Source organism: Dromaius novaehollandiae, chromosome 2 (genome assembly GCF_036370855.1).
Source record: "Dromaius novaehollandiae isolate bDroNov1 chromosome 2, bDroNov1.hap1, whole genome shotgun sequence".
In the NCBI taxonomy this organism is placed as follows: domain Eukaryota; kingdom Metazoa; phylum Chordata; class Aves; order Casuariiformes; family Dromaiidae; genus Dromaius; species Dromaius novaehollandiae.
Window position 1 is genome coordinate 84,970,531 of NC_088099.1, and position 13,400 is coordinate 84,983,930.

At 36.9% G+C, this 13,400-nt stretch overlaps 1 long non-coding RNA gene across 1 annotated transcript; it reads left to right on the forward strand.

The window, feature by feature from the left end:
* Positions 1-1,739: 1,739 nt before the first annotated feature.
* LOC135327522 (uncharacterized) lies at positions 1,740-11,530 on the forward strand. The gene is made up of 3 exons (XR_010387762.1): positions 1,740-2,675; positions 3,384-3,550; positions 4,217-11,530. It is a non-coding gene; the product is annotated as an uncharacterized LOC135327522 (long non-coding RNA).
* The last annotated feature ends 1,870 nt before the right edge of the window (positions 11,531-13,400 follow it).

Sequence of the window (13,400 nt, forward strand, 5' to 3'; positions counted from 1 at the left end):
CATCTTACGCCGATGCTAAAAACGAATTGCTTTTTTTTAATGGGAAATTCTTCGAATTAAAAGTGCACTTACCTAAACAACAGTCCTCTGGAAGCCTAGTGTAAATAAGAACTGGACTCCAATGTAACTTGAAATATGATTGTTTTTCAGACTGAATTGTTTCCCATTATGGTATAATTTTTGTTCCATTAGAAAATGATCACAAACATTATAAAAATGTGTTTGCAAATGCTAATGGGATGCTAACCTCTTTCTTTTTATGACCCATTCTTGCTAAATGACTTTCCATGTTTCCTTATAGAAGCAACTAAACTGAAATTAATCTTAATTTACTGATTCTTATGTCTAAATCATGAATTAGATACATCCTTAAATATTATAGAACTGTAATTAAAATCCTTAAACACAAAAATCTTTCTCTTCAAGGTTTGTCACTGTAACAAACACTGAGTTGATGCATATTTTCCCATGATTCCATAAATACTTGTCTCCCATTTCCCTCTCTCCCTCAGTAAATTAGCAGCAGGAAATGCCAAGCCTTTTTTTAAGGTTTGTCTCATTTAATATCAAATTTGTTTGAGGATAATCAGCACGTCCCTGTTTACTCTGAAGATGCACTCTGGGAAAGAATATATTAATCCAGATTCTCCATGATAGAAACCTTTTCCTTGAATGATGCAGGCAAATCACCAAAATACCAGATAGTCAGATCAGAATAAAAAACACTTTTTCAGATTTCTAAACAGGGTAAAATATGGTCCTCACAGTTAGACACTAGGTAGCCTGGCCGCATACATCTGACTGTACCGAGTTGCCAGCATATGTGTTGCCTTGTGCTGAGGTGTGCTGTGCTCTGAGGGCCTCTGCGAGCTTCCTCTGACTCCACGGGGCATTGTGGGCGGCAGTGGAGCTGGTCTTGAAGGAGGAGTTATGGCACTGTGAAAAGCAGTCAGTAACGTGAACGGGACTCCCAACTGGGTAAGTGCGACTCAGTGAGTAAATGTTTAGTGTACTCTCCTTTTCCTCTCTTTGTAGGTTTAGGTTGTCCAAAATCATCATGCTAGTGCATGTTTGCTATATTTTCATATAAACAGGTAGTGACAGCTTCCAGCAGTCTGGTAACAGTGGATATATGCTTGACAGCTTACCTTAATAAGCAAAATTTAAAAGCCTGAAAAAGCTTATGTAGAAAAACGTAACTTTATAGTATAGCTATCGTTAGAAGGCACTTCATAGAGTCAAATGAAAAGAAAGCAAGTTGTTCTTAACAAGGCATTTTGCAAGCATGTACATAGCTGTTTGATTTACAGTATAGCCTTAACCAGTAAAAAGGAAATGTGTCTTAATTACACTGTTTCATGAACCAGATTTTCATTTTAGTGTCTATTTGTCAAATAAAACAATGGATGTTTAATGTACTGCAGTTCTACTGATGCACCCTTGCAACTTTTATATTCCTTATATATTCCTTATATATTCCTTATATATTCCTTATATATTCCTTATATATTCCTTATATTCCGTTACCAGTTCTCATGTAATCTTTTTGTTCACAGAACAAAATGTTAGTCTACTGTGCTGTCAATCAAAGTAAATATGACCTCAGTAAAAGGTGCAGCTGAATTCAGTAGTTACTCAGAAATTATTTCCACTTTTTTTGTTTGCAATAATGTGCATATTTTGCATGTTTTGCGTGGGGGGGGGGGTTGGCTTTTTTTTTTTTTTTTTTTTTTTTTTTTTTTTTGAGAGTGAGTTTAGAAGTTCAGGCAGTTCTTATGAGGCTGAAAAACATTGTATAAATTGTCATACTCTGTGGTGTGATTCTGCTTATGACTGTGAATTATAATGCTTTTTTTTCCAGGAATGCACTAGGAATAAGCAAGCAGAAGGCAGTTACTGCTATAATGACTTTGCTATAATGTCTTTGATTACTATTTCAATAAAGCCTGTCTGTCTACTGCTTCTCTTCTTGTTTACAACTGCTCCTTCATGTGTTACAGTGCCTTTCTATGTTTTTCACACACAGATTTTTGCTCCATATAGAAATTACTATTACAGCATCTGCATTTGATGAAGCCTGCAGCTCAGTACTAAAGTCACTTAGGTTTTACAGACCAATGATTATAATTTGTTTGTATTGCTCAGTTTGAGTTCACTAGTGGAAAAAGTAGTCAAAATCCTTGATGACTTTCAAGAGGAATGTTGATTTGTCTTTGGATCAAAGTTGTAATAAATGTCTTTTTAGGGAAGCCCTACGAGTACAGAAGGTGTGGTCCATAAGACCTTCACACAACAATCTGAAATTTTCTGTCAGATAATTGCTTTTTTTAGTGCAAAGCTAAAAAAAATCAAAATATGTGAATAATAGACCCTCTTTATGATAATAAAGACTCTAACTTGGCTTTAGTCCAAAATTAATATGCTTTACTGTGTTCTTTAAAAGAAACCTTCCTACTGTTGCACAGGATAAATGTGAGCTCTAGCCAAAAGGTAATTAGGTATTTGTAAGCCAAACAAATAAGTTATGTTTTCAGTTGCTATGTTTTCCTATGTCTCTTGCTGTTTTTCTGATTGCTGCATTTTCTGTTGTTCTCTGTTGCATTTCATTTACATAGGAAACGTTAGGTTGTAACTTTGTCTTGAAAGTTCAAGGACCAGCTAGCCCTGTGTTCTAGGTATGTGCACTCTTTGTTTTTTCCTTCATTTCTGCATTTCAATGACAGATAAAGGTTGCCAATGTCTGTCTTCTAATCTGTGCTTGTTTCCAGGTCAGTGAGCCTCTCCTCTTTTATTCTCCAGTTTCTTAACAGATGAGGAATCAACCTAGACACTTAAGCCCTGGCATGGGTGGACTTTTTCAGGTCTATTCTATATGTTAGAGTGAGATTCTGTGTCCTCAGCAGGTACCCTCTTTCTCAATTACTTTGGTCTGTTGTCCCTCCCAAGGATGAACAATTCGAATGAGTCTAGAGGCCTGAAATTCCTTTACTACAATATTTTTTTTTTACTGATAGTAATACATACTATTTCTATTCTAATAAATATTTGATTCACAGACTCTGCCAGAATGGTTAGATTCATCAGCATTACATCTCCCTCTTAACTTGCAGGTTAATAGCAAGCTCAAGAAAGGCATCCGTCTATGATGTCCTGTTTGGGAATGTTTTGAATATGGGATTATAAATCCTAGGAAAAGAGAGGCTGCGACTTGATTAAAAAAACAGTGATAAAAGCTGGAATAAACCCAGGAAGTGCAGTAAAGAGGGAGAAGGATACCATGTAACCAAATACTCTGACTCTTCTTGTTAATAACACTGTTGCTAGAAGCACATTATTTGGGGTACTGGTTTTCAAATTAAAAATTAAATCTATTTTTCTTACAGGTTGACAGTGCAGTTATTTGGTATTACATTGTTGTTCATTGCATCTGCGTGGGGTTCATCTGAGCTACCAAAGTGCCTGTTGATGTCTTCATTAGTGCTGCAACATTGCTGGTTTCTTTGAAGTCTTCTAGACTGATGGAACTTGGTGCCTTTGGCTGTGCGCTGGTGTGAGTTTTCCTAGCTATTATGTGTACAGTTTCATCTGCTGATAAAGCTGGATTTCTGGACTTACCTTTCTGTCTTGGATCTCTTTGGATGGAATATTTTGACCATCTCTTTCAGATTTAGATTTTATCTCTAGAATACAGGCATTGCCCACAAAACACTGAAATCTGACTTTTTTTTTTTTTAAGGTGATTCTAGGTCACCAGCTGTCTTTCTCAAAGGTTTTTTTAATGTGCTGATTTCATCAGCAAACTAGTCTCTAATAAGAAGTCAGTTCCTGCCTCTTCCTCCATAATCCAAAATGTGTTCATCATCTTTACCTTGTTCACACCTGCTTTCATATTTTCTACCCATTTTCTGTACTCTACGTACTCTAGTCATGTATCTTTCAGTTTTTGTTGTCCTGTAGTATACCTCTCACTTTGCTGTAGCTTCATGATGGGTTTTCTCTGTCTGAGATAACAGAACTGCTGGTACACCTGGTACACCAGGTACCTGTGTAAGAAGGCAGCTTATTACTGGAATCTGCTTAGTACTCATCAGTTCCAGAATAAAATATAACTTAAACTGTCCTTATTTTGTGGGATTCTTTTCTCTTCTTCTTTTTGTATGCTGTTCTTCTGAGGGTTTTAACATTTCTGTTTTCTTTTTTCTTTTTATATTTTTAGTATTGCACTGACTTCACTGAGCCCTCAGTGCTAAAGGCTCTTGCAAGAGGTCTGTTCTGCTTCTTGCTGTATGCAGCCATCTGGAACAACCCTGAAAGATTTTCGCAGACCCTGCAAAGACTATGTCTTTTAAGCTAAGTTGTTAGAGGTATAGCTGCCAGTGAAGCAGAAAAGAGGAGAAGGTGATGGTAGAAAGGAGAAAAGCCAGTGACATATCATGTGACTGATGAATAAATGCCACAGCTGTAACAGAACATCAAATAGCCATATGTTCTGCAAATATATTGGTGGAGGGAAAAAGAGAATGAAACTAGAAAGCCAAAAGCTCTTGGTTTTGCTGGCAGTGTGCTTCTAGTGTAGTGGACTCCTGATGTTCAGCATGGGGTTGTGGGTTGTTCTCCCGCCCTCTGGTTGACAGGGACAGAACCTGTGCAGTGCTGGTCCTTCAGTCGCAAGTTGTGCTGGGAGTCAGCTGGCGATGGTCAGAAGCAGAGATTTCATGTCAGCTCCTACTCACTGCGATGCGATGAATCATCCCTACAGGATTGCTTTCACCATGAGAAAATTAATATAGCAAAGTGAAAAAGCAAGCAGAAATCTGACCCTCCCCACTCTCCCTCATCCCAAATAATTAATGTGCATCACTGAAACCATGTGGACTAGATCAGATGACAGAAGAACACAATCAAGATTAACTTTGCCACATTTTAGTAATAGTAAATTATGTTTTTCACCAACTAATACAATCCAGATGGCTTCAGTATGTGAAATCTCAGAATCTGCCCCTTCTTCATGGTATATTTTGTACACAATGTCCTGTTTTCCTTCACCATGTTTTTCTCTAGTGTGTCTTCTAATACATTTCCTTAATATGTCCTATTTTCCTCCAATACATTAAAATAAATTCATTATGTCTGCTTTAGAGCAATTCTATTTGTCATAAATCATAATTCATAATGCAAAAATACTCTATGTGTTTGTATATATCTCTGTACAGACAACCATAATCAACTGTATGTGTGTGTAGTTGTGCATAAACATATATATATAAAAAATTTTTATTTCACACATTCTGTTTTCCATTTTGGAATATTTCAAAATATACTGTTTTATGTTCTTGCTAGAAAATATATTAATAAAATAGAAATGTGTGAATTTGTTCTGTAGACTTGGTATCAAACTGATATTCACTTTTTTCTTCAAAGCTAAAAAGGTTATTTAATCAAAGCATGAAAAATCACTTTGTCATCATAGACGTTTGCACTACAATTGCCACTTTCTAGTAGTGACTTAGTTCTCCATAATATAATGCATCTAACCACCATTGCTACTTCTGATTTCTGCTGAAAACTTAAACTAACAGAAGGTAATGTAAATCAGATTAGAAGCAATATTTTTCAGCTCCCTTCTCCAGCTGTTTGGATCATGAAGATTCTCTAAAATATTATGTCTAAGGAGTCCTTTTGTATACTGGAATCAGTGGTTATTTCTCAGCTAAAACATGTATCCTGCTTTCCTCTTATACTATTGCTTCATTAGTGGTGGATGTCAAGTCTTTTCTGCATCTTCTTTCTTCTTGTTTGGAAGGACAGAAAAATATCTGAGATGACTATCTGGATAGTGTTCTCCATCAGCATCCTTAGAGCTCTGTTGTTTCTCAAAACTTTAAATCCTGCTGAAAGCAATGCTACTTGCCTTTTTGTGGATTGCAGCCAAGTGAGTCTTGCTGATGTTCACAGAATCTGCTTATTCTGTTGCCTTGTCTTCTGTCTTGGAAGGTAGCAGACTGCTTTATAATCACTTCATATATCCAGTCCCCTTTTTTGGAAATCAGAGCTCCTAAAAAGAATTGTATATTCTTATATATAATAAGCCAGATGGGGATGTTTTGCTGTGCTTTTGCATGAAAAAACACTAAGTTCTTCCATCAAAGCTGCCATCTTACGCTTCATGCAGTTGAAGTCTGGTATAGACAGCAGTGTTAGCTGCTACTTTTTCCGTTTTTCATCCTCAAGGAAGCTTTGCCTCTGAAGGAAAGGTTCCCAACTTTCTCCTTTAAGTTACCACAAAAAATGTTCACAGTTAACTATTTATTTTGTTCATCCACTGATGTAACATAATATCATATATATCATTCATTTTTCCCCAAAAGATCATCTATCGCCTCAAAATCTAGTATAACATGGATAGCAGTTTCATGCAAAGTATTCGTAAAATTCTTCTTGACATTGAACATGTGCTTTGGCATGTTTCCCAATACTGTAATTTCATTACTATACTAACTAACAGTAAGCTTTTCTCTTTTTTTCTTGCATTAAATGATGTCAAGAAGTTTTAAGTTATAGTCAGATTTTTCAGGTCATTGGCGTAATAATTCATCCATGTAGGATGCATCCAGATGAATGAGCAGAGATTAGTTATAATAAGGCAGTCACGTTAGGCCAACAATATTGAAGAAATCTTTGAATAATTGTCTGTGATGAAATTGCCAAAATTGTCAATGAATATTGTTCACAATTATTCAAAGGTTGTACTTTATGCTCAATTATCCTATTTCTTCTGTGCACAGTAAAAAGCATAGAGCACAAAAATGTGAGACACTTCTCCCAAAACACTTGGAGAGCTGCAGAGTCTAAGTCTGTTCTCATATACAATAGTGTCAAGCAACTCAAAACTAAGTCCGAATTTTTACTCTTTAACCTTTTCACAAATATGAATGGCTGGAGTTTCCCTGGGGCAACCCCCACCTTCCTGGAGGTGGGAGAAGGGAACAGGCAGCTTAAAATGGGTGTCCTTGTAATCTCAGGATTTCATTCACTTTCAAGAACTGCCACCAGCCAGTAACCTTCTGCCTTTGGTTCTTACGGGGCAGTGTTTTTCTTTTTTGCTGTCTGTGTAGTAAGGTAAAATGGGAAGTACTCCTTTGGAATGGAGTAAGGAAATTATGCTAAATTGCCACCAGTTGTACATTTGGGAAATAAAATTTCCAGCAAGTGAGATGAGATTGCTGATGTATGTATGTTATTAGAGGAGAGCTCTGACTGATGATCTCCCCAAGGGATCTGTAAATGGGGGAAAGCAATCAGGCAAGCCTACTGGAAGAAGCAGGAAAAGTTTTCTTCTGCTCTTCTCAGGAGATCTTTGCACAGCATAGCAAAAGTCCCCTCAGCAGCCCTCCTTTTTCCCCCAAGTTGTTTCCTTTGAAACTAATGGGTCAGCTTCTTTGTTCCTTCTGTTTTTTCTTTCCACATGTCTCAGAAACAGAGGAAACTGTGGTGCCGCCTGTTCTGCCCTGCAGGCTTGGGGAGAGGGAGGAAGAATGCCTGTGAAGGCACAGGAGCTGAGGCAAAGTTTTAGGTGGGAAAGAGAGGGAAAGGAGTAGATTTGATGTATGAAGGCAAAATTGTCTGGGGTAGAGCAAATAGGCTGATTTGAGGCAGGTATGGTGATCATGGCACGCATCATTTTCCATTTTTCTTTAGGCAGAAGTAAAGAAAGTTTCCTCTTATGATTAGTTCTGAAGCTCTCTGATCTTAATGAAAATAATGGATTTGAAAACATATGCTACAGATGGTGATCAAGTACATTTCCATAGAAAAATTGAGAAAATGGAGAGATGAAACAATGCTCACCAAATTTAGGTTTCTAAATTTAGTTGTCTTATGTCTAACCTAGTTGTCTTGAGCTGCCTTTGTGGTCAGTGGAGAGAAATGGAGCTGTTCCTGGGGGTGATTTATCTCTTTCTAAGCATCCAACATACCTGAAATGAGACATCTCCTGGAGAGACTTTTACCCTCAGGTGTCTGTAAAGACCGACCTACAGTGATCTGACTTAGACTAACTGTAGTTTTTAAATGTTTAAGTTAGGTGAGGTGCAATCCACTTTGTCTTTTTTGAGATGTCTCTGGAAGATACCAAGTCATCTGGCCAGCCGGTTCATTCTGTACACTAAACCATTTTTCAAGATGCAAACTTCAAACTTTAAAGAAAATAATAGATTCAAAGCCAATGGCTTGGAAATTTCTCTGTAAAATGTTAAGAGCCTAAGTAAATTAAAAATAAAAAAAATATTCCTATCTCTAATTGAATATCTTCAGTGGGATGTAGCTAGTGGATAGCCAGATCCCTAAGTTAATGTTTTTACTGCTGATGAGTTATGATATTCTCACAAAATAAATATCTGCTGGTGTTAGTTCTGAGTGAGAATAGCCTGTAAGAAACTATTGTTCAACTCTGAATGGAATGGGTGAGAGGTGATAAAGATGGATTTGGTCTATAGGTTTTTATCAGATGCTGTCTTTACAATATGCAAAGGTGATTAGACTTGAATGTTTGTTTTTGAACCTATAGGATAAGAGAATCTATAAAGCATTGGCTTTCATTCTGGGGGAAAAAGTTGAGCAGTTGTCACTACAGGCTGAAGTAAATAACTTTCATGGCCTATTAAATTACATGCAGGAATCATACATTCAGGTTCATAACTCTCATGCCCTATTAAATTGCATACCAGAGTAATTGTTCCACACTCACTGCAGAAATACAGTGTTACTGAACCATTACTTTTTAATCATTGACTTATATCGCTCATCTTTTAGTCCATGTGATAATTTAGCTTGTTGATCTTGGCATGTGATATAGTTCTGTTAGGTGGACAGTGATAATGAAAGGGTTTTCCCTTTCTTGCTTTCACTACAAATTTGGGGGTTTGTATTCTCATTATAGTACTATTGCACTTGACTCTGAGTGGTAATGTGAAAATATCATTTGTGTGACTGAGTTTATGATTTATAGTTCTATACTGGTTCATCGGAATTTTGCTTATTCTTGTCATGCAGGTTTGTTGGCTCTTGGAAGCACTCTTCTTTTTTCTAGGAAAGAGTCAGAGGCATAAAATAGAAAAGTCACACACCAAGACCCAGCTGAGATGCGATACAATAGAAATAAAACTCGCTTTTGGAACATAACAAAGCGAACAGTAATATATTTCCTCTGTGAAGCACATTGTCTTTTTATTCCAGTAATTCTTCTTTCCCTTTTATTATTTTTTGTCATTTTACATAGAAGGAAATGAGAAATAAAAAAATCCCCAGAGAATAACTTTGAGTCCTCTATCAAAGCAGTAAGAAGATGTATTTCATTTAGAATTCTAAGCTAAAGCTGACCAAGACAGGAAAGATAGCTTTGCAGTGATGACCTTTGTTCTATGTTGAACTCAGTGGACTTTCTTGAATGAGGCATTTTAGACTAAGATTTGCTGTTTTTTTCCTTTGTTTTTCATCCTGCTTTTGTCTCAAGTCTCTTGCACAGCTGAGGCAACAGACTGAATATCTTCTACACTGGTTACAGATAAAGGGCCGGGAACATGCTGTCTTTTCTGTATTCTCTTTTTCTATAATGATATTCATGCCCTGCTTACAGATAAATTTACCTCCTTCTGTGTAAAACTGAGTCCTTTTCACTGTCTGGATTCTCTGCCTCTGTTGCTGAAAACCTGAGGCTGTTTGTTTTCAGAAAGCTTGCCTCCACGTGGATATATCACTACAAGTTTAAGAGCTGCTCCCACTGTGGTTGATAAAATGAAAGATTTCTGAAATGTATTAATCCCGGTGTAAACTGACAGACAGCAAATGGAGAATAAATGGCAGTAGCATCTGCCATATGGCAAGTACATCAAATCCGGGTGACAAAAGAGTGTGAAAAGCAGTTCTTGGCTCAACCTAGCTTTGTACTCTGGTAGTAATTCTCAATTTCTCTCTCCTCTAAATGAGGTTGCTAGACCAAACCATGCAGCTACAAGCACAGGTCCAAAAAGCAGCCCTTTCTCACTTTTCTTTTATTTCTGTGCAAATCAGTGGATACTGGAATTAAATTGGAGTTAGGCATGGTGAATCTAATGGGAATGGGCATCTTCCTTCCTATCAGTCCTCATTAAACTTCTGTTAGTTTTACATTAATTATTGTCGGCCCAGTCCTCACAAGTTAATGACAAATTACTACTGACCTCCATGCACTTCCACATGTGTGAAGTACTAGCAGAAGCTGCTCCAATGCACAAGAAAACTTGCAGAAACAATTCATTGGTCATAGAATCCAGTTAGTAAAGAAAATGTTGTTAAGGGTATACTGAACTTCTCAAGAAGCCTATATTGCCCAATAGCCTATGCCATAACTATAAAAGCAGATCAGCACCACATTTTGGTTGAGGCTGAAATAAGTATGTCAAATATGCATTCATATTTGGACGTTTTAAATAAGTTACACTTTTTTAGCATTGTAAAGCTCTAGGTCATGATTTTATCCTGGATAACAGGATTTATTTGGGAGAATCTTGATCAATGATGATAATGAAAACAGGAGACAGTTTTTGAAAAAATGCTGTTGGCTGCTATGTTACAGAAATTACTATCAAATTCATGTCAGAAGCTTGGCAGCTAGCAAAATTAATCTGGGACTGGGGACATAAGAGGCAAAATAAAAGCTGATCTCAGATTTGGTCCAAGGCTAGAGATTCCAGGGAAGGTTTCTGTTGACATAAGAAATGAGGACATAGCTGTTCATATGGTTTATGATGAGCAGTAGAATTTGAAGGCTGACTGATATCCTTGATGTGGAGATAGAGTTTTTAAATTTAAAATCTGTCAAGGAGAAGGTTAAGGCTTATGCTTTATTAGGAGTGAAGACAAGAGGGTACTGGAAAGTATTAGGTGCATGAGTAGCAGGCCTGTGCATGTCTTAGCCATTGAACTTGTTTTTCTTTATAACTTTTGCAAAAGTCTGACATCATGTGTTAGAGGTAAATAAAATGTGCCAGCTAGTCTTTTCAGTAACGGCTGATATAAAAGCTGGCAAAGGGGAGAATTAAACTCTGTGACAAAGTCCATCACCGACCTACCATTATAAATGTAACAGACTTCTGAAATTCCTTGTTAATTTTTTTAAGTTACATTTTAAGAAAGAGTAATACATGCATTTTGTTTGTACTTCTTTTAGGTGGTATTAGGATAATGTGTAGAAGGAAATATGTCAAAGTAAAGTTTACATGTTACAGGCTTCTCAGTCTTGCCCACTCAATGTCTTAAAACTTTCCTAGAAGAATGGTCTTAGGGGTAACAGCACATACCATTTTCAATGTCCATGATTTCTTTATTGCTAGAATGTCAAGTGCTTGGGCTGAAACTTACATTTCATAAGAAAAGAGAATAAAATATCTGCATCTCTCCCTTTACCCAGCTGTGAAATCTGAAAATCTATTTTCTGGTGAAAAATACTGTACAACTCCTGCATTTAAAATAAATAATTAAAATGATGTTTACATTGTCATTGTTATTAATACTCTACAGGAACATGGGCAATATATCAGTTCTAAAACTTTCATAATAATAATCCCTATTTCATTTATATTCGTTAAAATGATAAAGCATGTGATTTGATACTTGGATTCTTGGACAACAGTACATTTATTCACGAGGGACAATGCATACACCACATGCAGTAAAAGATGGAACTTTTTGGCATGGGTTTGGAAAAGTATTTTTATAAATATAATGCTTTTATAAATATAGTGCTTTTGTTTGTTTGTCCTCTGTGTATGTATAAATATAAAGTGTGTATGTATGGGTAAGTTATAAACACGTATTCTTAACTGTGCTTGCTGTCTGTTCATGTGTTTACAAAATGTTGTGATGCTAGAGTATATATTTAAGATTTTATAAATAAAGCCTTGAAAGCACTCAGCCGGCCAGGTGGCATAACAGCTGAAAAGTGCCATTGTTCTATGTGAACAAGCCAACTGCTCTTCAAGCGGATACTTAAAATCATATTCAATTAATCTCTTGTATTAACTATTCAGAAAAAGCTGTGACGGTTAATGCTTTGGTTTTTTTTTCTAAATGCTTTTGCCTTCTCATCAGTGGATCAAAAATTCTGGTGGGACATTAAAATGCAGAGATGATAACAGTAGCCAGTGTAAAAATTTGAGTTCACATTGTCTATATAGTGGCTAGTCTTCCAGTGCAGGCAATGTCTGCCCCCAGACAAACCACAAAAGAATTATAAAAATCTCTGGCATTCATGTCTTAATGGCAAGACATCAGAATAACAATATTTTTAAACATGGTATGCTTCCTCATAAAATGGCTTAAGCCTCTGCTGGTGGAACAAGAACTGTTCATTGGCAGGGAAAGCTGCCTATAAGCTCTGAGGTTCTCTCCATTTTCTTAATGGATTTGAGGTTCTGACTGATTGCTGGAGGGAATATTACTGCAGTATTTGGCCTCACTTTCCATCAGTTTCACAGAAGGGAGACCTGAAATCCAGACTTCTTTTCAGAATAGATGTAGACTGCAGCAAATGATAAGCTCTCCTCTTTCTCATATATTTGTTTTTCAGTGTGTCATACACTGTTCAGACTCTGTATTTCGTCTGTCCCCTCACATGACAGAGATGAGCTACAGAAACACACTCGCATGGCAAAGAAGACCTGTACATTGCAGACCTGCATGAAGTTTAAAGCTGGAAATCCCGCTGTTGATTTGCATTGTTTTAACCAAAGATATATATTGATTACAAGTATTTGGCTATTCCTTAGCAGTACTGAAGCTCAAAAGATAAGCTAGCCTTAATCATTCATTTCACTATATAAGAATCTAAAATTTCCTTTGAATTTGTTCAAATTTCTTTGGCCTAGATACTGTTTTGTATGTTCCAGAATCTCTCTGAGACTTTTAAAATAATGCCACCATCTTCGAAGTAGCTATGAAATGCTGCTTCAGGAGTCCCCTGAGACTTCTGTCTTTCTGTCAGACCTGGCTGATGTTAGACATTCAGACAGACGTGAAAAAGGCGACAGAACTATTTTATGTCCTATTTCCTGAACCTTAAGTGCACTTTGATTCAGCTGAGCTGTTTTGATCACGTCTTGAATGAGTCCCTAGCTTACCAGTAACAAGGAAGTGAATCTCATCTTCACAACCTGCCTCCCCACACATTTCTAGGTGCTCATTTCAGAAACCGTTTAGACATGGAAGTACTGTGGTAGAGCTGTACCTGTCCTGCACCCCTGCTATGCACTTATCTCTCCCCATATACTTTCAGTGCTGTTATTCCTCTGTGCTCACAAATGCAGAATTGTTTGCGAAGTGCAGACGTGGTCTTCCCTGAAAGGTTACTATCATTAGACTGCTGC